Source organism: Cylas formicarius, unplaced genomic scaffold (assembly GCF_029955315.1).
Source record: "Cylas formicarius isolate icCylForm1 unplaced genomic scaffold, icCylForm1.1 PGA_scaffold_3__17_contigs__length_32017465, whole genome shotgun sequence".
Taxonomy (NCBI): Eukaryota; Metazoa; Arthropoda; class Insecta; order Coleoptera; family Brentidae; genus Cylas; species Cylas formicarius.
In genome coordinates, this window is record NW_026844326.1 from 3,361,114 (window position 1) to 3,372,086 (window position 10,973).

General features: G+C 36.8%; 2 protein-coding genes across 12 annotated transcripts in view; one reads left to right on the forward strand and one right to left on the reverse strand.

The window, feature by feature from the left end:
• LOC132698999 (mucin-2-like) overlaps nucleotides 1–10,973 on the forward strand; it is a 475,159-nt gene that overhangs the window by 196,163 nt on the left and 268,023 nt on the right. The gene's annotated exons all lie outside the window — the stretch shown is intronic.
• The window catches only part of LOC132699000 (uncharacterized), a 72,551-nt gene that overhangs the window by 59,081 nt on the left and 2,497 nt on the right, over nucleotides 1–10,973 (reverse strand). The gene's annotated exons all lie outside the window — the stretch shown is intronic.

Here is a 10,973-nt window from a genome sequence, read left to right on the forward strand (position 1 = left end):
TAGGATTACGATGTCGGGCTTAAATTTTAGAGATTTTCGGGCAATGCGTTCGGGCTTTGCAATATTAGATTTAGGCGGTTTTGATTTTTTAAGGATTTTTGCGGTTTCAAATCGAATTTCATTAGCTGTTTGAGATAGTAGTTTGTTTAGGATAGACTTGACATTCGAAATGATCTCCTCTTTTGGGATAATACGTGGGACAAGGACAAAGTTGGAACCTTATGAGAGAACTGATTTTTCCGTTTCCGACAGTTGGTGCAATGATACATTTATCAAAGTGTTTGGTTTGGGTAGAAGATAAACGGAAATTTAAAGCTTTGCCATGAATCATGTTTGAAGGGGTCGGATGGAGACAAGATTACGTCTATTTCCTTCCGGGTACTAAACTAGATTTTCGAAGAATTTTATAAGCGGACATGATCGGATATTTTAAGAATATTAGCCTGTGGAAGTTTCTTTGAACAATTAACAAGCCTTTATGGAGAGTACACCAAGCGCAACAGCAGAAAGTTAGATCACCGAATGAAACTGGTAAGATTACTTTGTACACTGACCTTTTTGTTACGTTGTAGAGACGTTATCGTCCTTCTCAATTTTCTTAAAATATCCCATCATGTCAAAACTTAGTCCGCTTAGAAAATTCTTCGAAAATCTAGTTTCGCTTTAATTCTAGAATTCATCATACCCGTAAGGAAATAGACTTATTCAATAAGATCCTTCTGTTTCTACACCTTGAAATTGCTTCGATCTTGTCTCCATCCGAGTTCGATACCCTTTCAAACATGTTTCATGGCAAAGCTTTAAATCTCCGTTTATCTTCTACCCAGAATCACATTCATAAATTTGGAAAACTAACGCCAACACTAGGGAAACCATCAAACTCTTCTCAACTACCAAACACTGTGACAAATGTATCATCGCACCAACTTTCGGAAACGGAAAAATCAGTTCTTTCAAAAGAGGAAATCATTTCAAATGCCGAGTCTATCCTAAACAAACTACCATCTCAAACAACTAATAAAATTCGATTTGAACCCGCAAAAATCTTTAAAAAATCAAAACCCCCTAAATCTAATATTGGAAAGCCTGCACGCATTGCCCTAAAATTTCTAAAATCTAATCCCGACATCGTAATCTTGAAAGCAGATAAAGGAAATGCTACGGCGGTCATGAACACAAATGAATATCAGGAAAAGATTCAAGATATTCTTACAGACGGGTCATATCATCAACTTAAAAAAGATCCTACGTTATCTATGGAACACAACCTTAAATTTATCATTAAGGCTTCTTTTCTATCAGAAAAAATCTGTCACCCCTCATGACTCTAAAATTCCTCGTCTCTACGGACTCCCAAAAATTCACAAACCACGATTACCTCTTCGACCTATTGTCAGCACCATTGGTTCTCCAATATATTAAAACCCTTTACAGGGAAAACTGACAGTTTCGTACTTAATTCCTTTCAATTAGTTAGTTTCGACGTAGACGTAGAACTCTTTACTAAAGTTCCTATTCCTGAAGCCATCATTTCAGATATATTAAAATCCGGGAATCTGGAACCAAACCTTCTCACCTTGATTGAAAAATGCTTGTCCGGAGCATACTGTGCTTATAACGGTCAAATTTTTGAATAAACGTCGAGAACAACTATGGGCTCTCCACTATCACCAGTCATCGCGAATTTGTTTATGGAAGTCTAAAATTATGGAAACGATGATACTTTTGTTATTTGGCCTGATGGTCCGGAATCCTCAGTAGACAAAACTAAAATTCTTGCATGTAATCTCTTTTACCAATGAAAAATCCATGAGTCTATAGAAATCTATAAGCAACCTAAGAATCTTAACCGCGACTCAGATGTCACCAATATGGGAATCAGTCATCTGAGACGGTGTTTATGCCCCTCATTTAGCTCCGGCCCCCTAAAACAACTTCAACCAATATAAAAGCAGGTACACAGTAAAGTGCAAGCCAGTTTCAGTCAAGCTCGGAAGCCAACAGGAGAATCATGCCAATCGGCAAAACGTTAGCTATTCGACTCAACCAAAAACCGACGCAGGAGGAATCCAGAAGTTTTATAAAAAGCAAAACGAAAGAAAATTATTAAACATTTTTAGGTGTGATTATCATCCCTTCTTGGTTGCACTATTTTGTAATGTTTAATTTCATGGAAAACGTCTTTTTGTAATAAGCAAGTAATAATTTGTTTTGAACATATTTCGGTTTACAAATACGCAATACATTAAATATAGGAAAAATAGTATATTATGCAACAAGTGCGGGAAACGGCATTTGACTCACGAGTTCATTTGACAGGAGCGGAACGAGTGTTTAATAAACGAGTGACTTAAAAAGTTTACCGAACGTGTTACATAATATACTTTTTCTACGACCATTAGTTTTTGGGTACATTTTCGCAAAACAACACGAATATATTGACTGACATGACCGTCAGAATTGATAAATGTCAAAATTCAAATATCTCCAAAACATCCGATTGCTCCCAAACCCGTGCGGTAAAATCCCGGAAATGTCCGAAGTGGCTCCGATCCGTGGGAAACGAAACTGACGCAGTAAAGTGACGCTTCCAGCACGCTAGATCGGTGTGTAATTAGGCAATTTACAGACGGGACTAGAACAAATTTTTTTTGGTTTTTAAGTGACTAAAGTAATAATTTATAAAAAACTCAATATCAAAATATATAATTTGACTTTATTAGTTAAATTGCAGAAAAGAGTTGATTTATTACAAAATAATTTCTTGTGCATTTTAAAACGCGTTTGAAAGTAAGATGTAAATCACCAAGGCATATCTAATAATTTATTATGAAATACATATGATCGAATTTGACTAGTCAATTAAGAAGTGGTCATCATTTGATTACGTCACTATACGTGATGTAACAACGGAACTGCTCTGACTGGAGTATAATTGGCCTACGATAGTTACCATATAGATTACTTAATACAGTTATTTACAAAGTTTGTTTTTGAAAATTGCTCATGTTTCTGAATTGGTTGCTTTCTAAAAAATAGAAAACTATTGTTCTCAATGTGTTCGCCACCAAAACTCAATATTTCGATTCGCAAAAATAGTTGTTGAGATGTGTTCCGATATGACTGAAGAGAGTTATGGCAAAAAAATAAACTGTAATAGATATGGATGAAAATACTGCCATTAGAAGTATAATACATACATACCGGGTTAGTAAATGGAAGTCGGAACGCATAAATTTCCAAAAAAAACGCTGGAACGATAAAATTCAACACCTGAGAATTTTTGAAAATGCAAAATTCAAACATGCTAATAACAATGTTATGAGATTTCGCGACGGTATTTATAATTCTAGTAACCTTGCACTGATAAATCTAACAACATTGCTGTGATCATTTCTGAATTCCACATGTTCAAAACCACGAAGGATTAAATTTTATCGTTCCAGCTCTTGCAACTTTGGAAATATTTAAGCCTTCAGGTACTTTTTACTAACCCTGTATAATGAACAGTTAAACACTTCAATTCAAGAGGTGAAATTTACTCTTACAATTTATGTAGGAAAGGCGGCTTAAGTGGCACCTCATTTTAAATGTCTTTTTTATACCTCTGCGACCAATTTAAAATTTTAAAATTTTGTCAATTAGTTTTAAAATTAAACGATACTGATTATCAATATTATTAGATTATCAAACTGGACCTTTCAAAAGAGATACCACCCAACCACCCCTACCTAAATAAAGTGTAAAAATAAATCTCACCCCTTGAAAAGAAAAACATCTACGAAAAATTAAAATGGCCCTTTTTTCTGCGTTATTTTTTGTAATACTCAATCAAGATTATCCTTTTAGAATTGACACCCTGTATACTTAATACTCAGGAAACATCAGTTCTTTATAGTAGCACACAAGCTGCTACTTTTTGCTGGTTTTTGATCAAAACAGAACAAAAAAGTTCAGAGCCTGAAAATTTTACAAATAATTAATATTTTTTTCCTTTTACCTCTTTTCTTTTATATACAGGCTCTTCTTTTTCAGAAAAAATTGAACAAATTTTAGCATCCAAAAAATTTAATAAACTTTCTACAGAACTTCATGTAATCTTACCAATTCAGAATCGACCTGTCATAGAATTCACAAAAATAGAATACAATTTCTTCATTCAAATATGTAAATTGCATTATTGTTAAAATTTTTCATTTGAAAGAAGAAAGTTAGGAGCTCCGGGAGAAAGATTGCAGGCATTATTGTCCATTGGATAAAGCATACTTAAAAACTCGAGTAAAGGAAATTTAAAAAAAACTGCTGCTGTGGAATTTTTGACTATGCCCTTTTTTTTAATGCGAGAGGGTTAACTGTGAAACTTAGACATCGTAACCGATTTTCATAGGAGTATTATGGTGATGGTCAAGGGTCCCGAGAGTGGCAGGTAGATGGACAAGTAGTTGACCTACCACATAATTATTAGAGTTATAATTACTTTACGGCAGTTGTTAGCAAAGTTCGTTGTTGTACATTGCTAGCATTTCTGAATTTTTGCTGAGAAACCGATATACTGTTGGGAAAACATTTCAGGACAAAACAATTAAAAAGCGCGAGGCTATTCTTCATGATCCACCTTCGGTAAAAGGCAATGAAAGATTCGTAAATACACAGATGAGTAGCAATACTGGATTTGTCAGTGGTGGCTAACTAGCACTTCAATCAAAATAATAATAATAATATAGCTTTATTTCTAAATTAGGCCACAATACAATTACTATGCTGGCGTCAAAAAAGTCGGGGGCGTCACTCAAACTTGTGGGTGTGATACTCATGGATGAAATACGATTCCAAGGCAATGAAAAGATTGTTTAGCTTCTTTTTAAATGCGCTCTTACTGGCAACGGACTTAACGTTATTCGGCAAGTTATTAAATAGTCTCAGACAAACTTAGCTTTTCTCAGACGGTGTCAATCTGTGTATGGGATAGTTTACATTCATGTTTATAGTTTGCAGGCCGAACATATTTCTATACTTCAAGAAAAATAACAGATATTCATAGATATAAAGCCCATAGACAGAGTTGTTTGATGTGAACCTTTCGAAAACATATATTTTGAAGTTCAACTAACTTCGACAGCTTAGTCCTAAAAAGCAAAATTCTGGTCTTGTCCTTGTTCACAATGAGTTTGTTCTCAGAGAACCAATCACTGATTACGAGATTAGTATCATACGCATAACATGTTACACTTTGAGAAGTTAAGAAAAATTACAACAAACAAAATTGGCCCCTGGATAATCCCGATTTTACTTTCCATAGTTTCTGAGTAATAAGTTTGTTTATCCTTTGTGATTATAACTTTCTGTGGCCTATTTGTTAAATAAGATTTAAACAATTTTAATGTAGTTCCTCTTATGCCATACCGCACCAGCTTATTAATTAAAAGTTTAATATCAACAGAGTGGTAAGCTTTTGATAAGTCTAAGCAAACTGTTGTCACCCTGTTCAATAAAGTCCAAAATTCGTTTGCTGAACTGAAAGATAGCCGTCTGGGAAGATCTACCAGGTTGATTAGTTTTTAAAAGGTTACATTTTGTCATGAAATTTACCAGACGCTGACAAATTGCTAATTCAATTTAAAAAAAAAAAAGGATTGTAGCAAACTTATTTATAGTTCTGTAGTTTTCTACAGAGTGCTATTGATATTTTGATTTACGTGATTTTAGAATAATTAATATCTAAATTATCTGACTGTAAGTAGTTTAGCAACAATTCAAAGTGTGTAGGTTTCAAAAACCAAAATACAGAATTTATCGGAATCTACCATTACAATTTATCTGAACTTTGTGTCATGGTGAATTCAACATTATAAGGGGAGTTTTTTTTAAACAAAAATGGATTATTCGATTGACATGAATTTTATTTATCCGAAAGATAATCTTGTGCCATTACATTTTAAATATGATTTCTGGCATATGACCGCCACGGCTGGCGCGGATGTAGTCCAATCTGGACGTCCATTTTTCGATGACTTTTTCCAACATTTGTGGCCATATATCGGCAATAACACTTCGAATGTTGTCTTCCAAATGATCAAGCGTTTGTGGCTTATCCGCATAGACCAATGACTTTACATAGTCCCACAGAAAGTAGTCTAGCGGTGTTAAATCACAAGATCTTGGAGGCCAATTCACAGGTCCAAAACGTGAAATTAGGCGGTCACCAAACGTGTCTTTCAATAAATCGATTGTGGTACGAGCTGTGTGACATGTTGCGCCGTCTTGTTGAAACCACATCTCCTGGACATCATGGTTATTCAATTCAGGAATGAAAGAGTTAGTAATCATAGCTCTATACCGATCACCATTGACTGCAACGTTATGGCCATCATCGGTTTTGAAGAAGTCAGTTTTTCTGGATGTAACGGTGTTTCGACATACACTTGAGGATTAGCTTCGCTCCAAATGTGGCAGGTTTGTTTGTTGACGTAGCCATTCAACCAGAAGTGCGCTACATCGCTAAACAAAATTCGCTTATGAAAATCGGGAACAACGGCAATCTCGTTTTGGACCCATTCGACGAATCTACGCCTTACTTGATCGTTTGGCTTCAATTCTTGCACGAGTTGGATTTTGCAATCACGTAAACCAAGAGCCTTCCGCAAAATCTTCCATAAAGTGGATGGGCGCAGATCCAATTCTTGTGCTCGATGGCAGATGGACTCATTCGGGTCTTCCTCAATGCTACGCTCTACAGCAGCAATAGCTTCTTCTGTACGCACCGTACGGAGTCTCTGGGGATGCGAGTTATCAATAAGAGTAAACGTTGTGCGAAAACGTTCCATGTTTAATCGAATTAACTGCTCTGATGGACGATTTTGTTGACGATAAAATGGACGTAGTGCGCGATACGTATTCCGCACAGAACCATTATTTTCGAAATAAAATTGCACTATTTGCAAGCGTTTTTCAGGCGTGAGTCTATTCATCATGAATTGCCAAACCATACTTTGCCACTTGACAGCTGTTAAATCGTCCGCTATCTTGAACAGTAATGCCAACTTAAAGTTCTATACATCGAAAAAAAAACACCCATTACAATTAAAAAAATGTTTTAAAAAAGTTTATTATTTTTTGTCGCAGATCATTGATATTTGTTATAGGTGTTTCGTATACTAAAGACTTTAAGTGCCCCACAAAAAAAGAAGCCCGTCGGATTAAGGTCTGGTAAGCCAGGCGGTATATGGTTTCAATTATCGCAATAGTCCCATAAAAAAAAAGTTAAAGGGTGTCAAGTCATTGCTCCTCGCTGGACAATCCATGGTCCCGTACAGACGAATCCAAAATGGAAAATGTCGATTTTAACAATTTCTAACAGGCACTAGGGTGTGATATGGCACACTATCTTTAATATTGTCCAGCAGATTATCAATTAATGAAAATATATAGTTCTTCCACCAATTTAAATATCTCTCACCCTTCAGAACCAAATCATAAAATATTGGGCCTATTCGACCACTTATAATGCCACACCACACACAAACACTTCTCCGACCCTGTTTCTTAATTTCTTTTACACGATTTTCATTTGAGATACCACAGTAATGAGTATTTTTTCTGTTGAAGATACAAACTGTTTTGAAAATTGCCTCATCGGTAAACAGATTTTTTGAAATATTTGAAAGTCGTGTTGAGATTATTCTTGTAGGATACAACAACCTCTATTTTGTTAGGACTAAAGCTGGACCCATTATTTCTTTGTAACATGAAGATCTAGACGCTCTTGAATACTCTAAAAAGCCATTTTTTCTTCTGTGTATTTCTGTCCAGATACCAATTTTATTAGTTCTTTTTTTTTTCATGTAAATGTAATGTAAAAATAACACGCGGTCAGAAATGCTAGAAATTGAAACCATACATGTTTACGGGGGTTAGAAAATGTTTTGTAATAAGTAATAAGTTCTATTTACTTGCTTTCCTTGTTATTTTATATCAAACTGAAGTAATTACTGATAAATTGGTTAAGGCTTTCGCGGCCCGTTGATAAGCTATTATCTTGATTCGGGTTTAAAGGCCGTCGTCGATTGGAATTACTTCCTAACGTTTCGCTAGCACGAGTGGCGAGCTTCTTCAGAGGTCCTTCCATCTCCGATGTTGGACGTAGACTGACGATTTCTCCTGCGCAGGTTGTATTTATGCCGATTGGTGGTAGGCGGGACTTGTTCCGCTTCGGTTGGTCTCGGGATATCGATCGGTACTGCTCGGGCATTCCTAAGGATCGGGTTCCAGATTTGGTTGAGTCTAAGGGTCTCCTCCTTTCGGTTGAAATTGTGTGGGTGTTTTTGTATCTCAATGGCTTCCCTGACTAGTCTGTTGTGATAGCCGTTGACCGATGCTAGTAACTTACAGCTCTCAAAGTGTATCCTGTGTTCCCCGCTGCCCAGTGCGTGTTCAGCTACTGCAGACTTCTCTGTATGTCCTAGCCTGCAGCTTGCTTTATGCACTTGGCATCGCTGCTCCAACCACACGTAGGGCACGGCACCAGTTACATCAAGGACTCCACCGACTTCGTGCGCAAGATTCAAGATAGCAATATTGAACAAAACGACATCCTTGTGAGCTTCGACGTCGTCTCACTGTTTACCAAAGTACCTCTGAAGAGTTGCTTGGACCTGGTGAACAGGATATTTCTTGTCGATATTTGCAAACTTTTTGAAGTCTGTCTGACTGGTAGCTATTTCGTGTGGAAGGGAAACTTCTACGAACAGGTGGACGGAGTGGCAATGGGAAGCCCACTAAGTCCGGTTATAGCCAACTTATTTATGGAACACTTTGAGGAAAAAGCGATCGAGATCTCAGAGTACAAGCCAGCAACGTGGTTCCGGTACGTGGATGACACCTTCGTGATTTGGAAACATGGTATGGACAAGCTCAACAACTTTCTGCAGCATCTCAACAGTCAGCATCCCAGCATCCAGTTTACTATGGAGACTGAAAATGACCAACAACTTGCATTCTTGGACGTACTAGTGAGGAAGCGAGGTAAGAAGCTGGGCCACACAGTTTACAGAAAACCAACCCATACGGACAGATACCTGCATGCTCTATCCAACCATCACCCAAGTCAAAAGTATGGGGTTATCAGAACCCTGACAGAACGAGCCCGAAGGATTTGCGAACCGGAGAACCTCCAGATGGAACTTGAACACCTAAAAACTGCGTTCGAGGCAAATGGCTACAGCAAGAGGGAGATCGAGAGATCAATGAACTCAAGAACATCAAGATCTTGGGATCCCGAACAACGACCCTCCACCTCCCACGCATATCTGCCGTATATTCCGAGTGTCAAAGACAGGATTGGCAGAGTATTGAAAAGACACGACATCAAAACAATATTTAAGCCTACAAAGAAGATCCAGCAGACCATCAGGTCAGCGAAGGACAGGAGGGGCTCACTTTCAGCTGCAGGAGTCTACTGCATTCCGTGTTCATGCGGAAAGGTCTACATCGGGACTACCAAAAGATCAATGGGAACGAGACTTAAGGAGCATAAAGCAAGCTGCAGGCTAGGACATACAGAGAAGTCTGCAGTAGCTGAACACGCACTGGGCAGCGGGGAACACAGGATACACTTTGAGAGCTGTAAGTTACTAGCATCGGTCAACGGCTATCACAACAGACTAGTCAGGGAAGCCATTGAGATACAAAAACACCCACACAATTTCAACCGAAAGGAGGAGACCCTTAGACTCAACAGAATCTGGAACCCGATCCTTAGGAACGCCCGAGCAGTACCGATCGATATCCCGAGACCAACCGAAGCGGAACAAACCCCGCCCACCACCAATCGGCATAAATACAACCTGCGCAGGAAAAATCGTCAGTCTACGTCCAACATCGGAAATGGAAGGACCTCTGAAGAAGCTCGCCACTCGTGCTAGCGAAACGTTAGGAAGTAATTTCAATCGACGACGGCCTTTAAACCCGAATCAAGATAATAGCTGAAGTAATTACTGTTTAAAAAAAATGAGATAGGAGAGATAGAATTAGATTATATACAGATTTAGTTAAATTTAAAACAAAATACGCGAGTTGTAGCAGAAAACTGGCCATAACTTCTAAACTATCAATTTTTGTAAAAAAAGAATATACAGAATTAAATCAATAAAAGTGCTAAATAGAGGGTGTTCCATTAAAAAAAAAATTAGAATTAACATTTTTCGATAGATATATCAAAGCATTAAATATCAACCACTTCCACGGATCCATAATAAAAATTTTCAATTTTAGTTTTCAAGTGTAAAAACACGTTTTTCCAAAACTGCCCAAAATTTCGTATGGTATATGATAAAAAAAAATCAAGAGAATGATTAGATTTTTAAAAATATTCATAGCATTAAATTAACAAAAAACAACTGTCCTATAAATAGTGTTGAGATTGGTTGATTGGCCACTTCTTAATTGACTAGTCAAATTTGATCAAAATGTTTGTAATGTCAATTCCATAACGATACCTGTCACTGCAAAAAACTCTGCGTACATAAAAATGCCAGAAATAAAATTTATACTTACGGTCAAACACTTTTTCTATTTTACTTTCCTCAGTGTTGAGATAAGGTATAGGACAATCTTAGGGCAGCCAAAATGGCCGTTGATAGTTCGCGAAGAATTTTTTTAGTTTGGAATAGGTGATCGACGGAATTGGTTTATTATAACATGAATAATACATAGTCTTAAAAAAGAATTTATGGCTTCTTGACAAACGTTTCTAAAATTTTAATTTCGAAATGTAAGTGTAATTGAAGTTCCATTTTAATTGTAGTTTAAACGTAACCTTGTGTTGCTTATGTAAAATTATTCATCTCACTGTGTGACGTTGCTGTGTCATTATTGTATCATGATTTGGTTGGTAATAAAATATTATTATTAATGTTATTATTTAATTTGAACCCTCTGTATCTATTAGAAGTAAATACATGATGACCAGCATAATG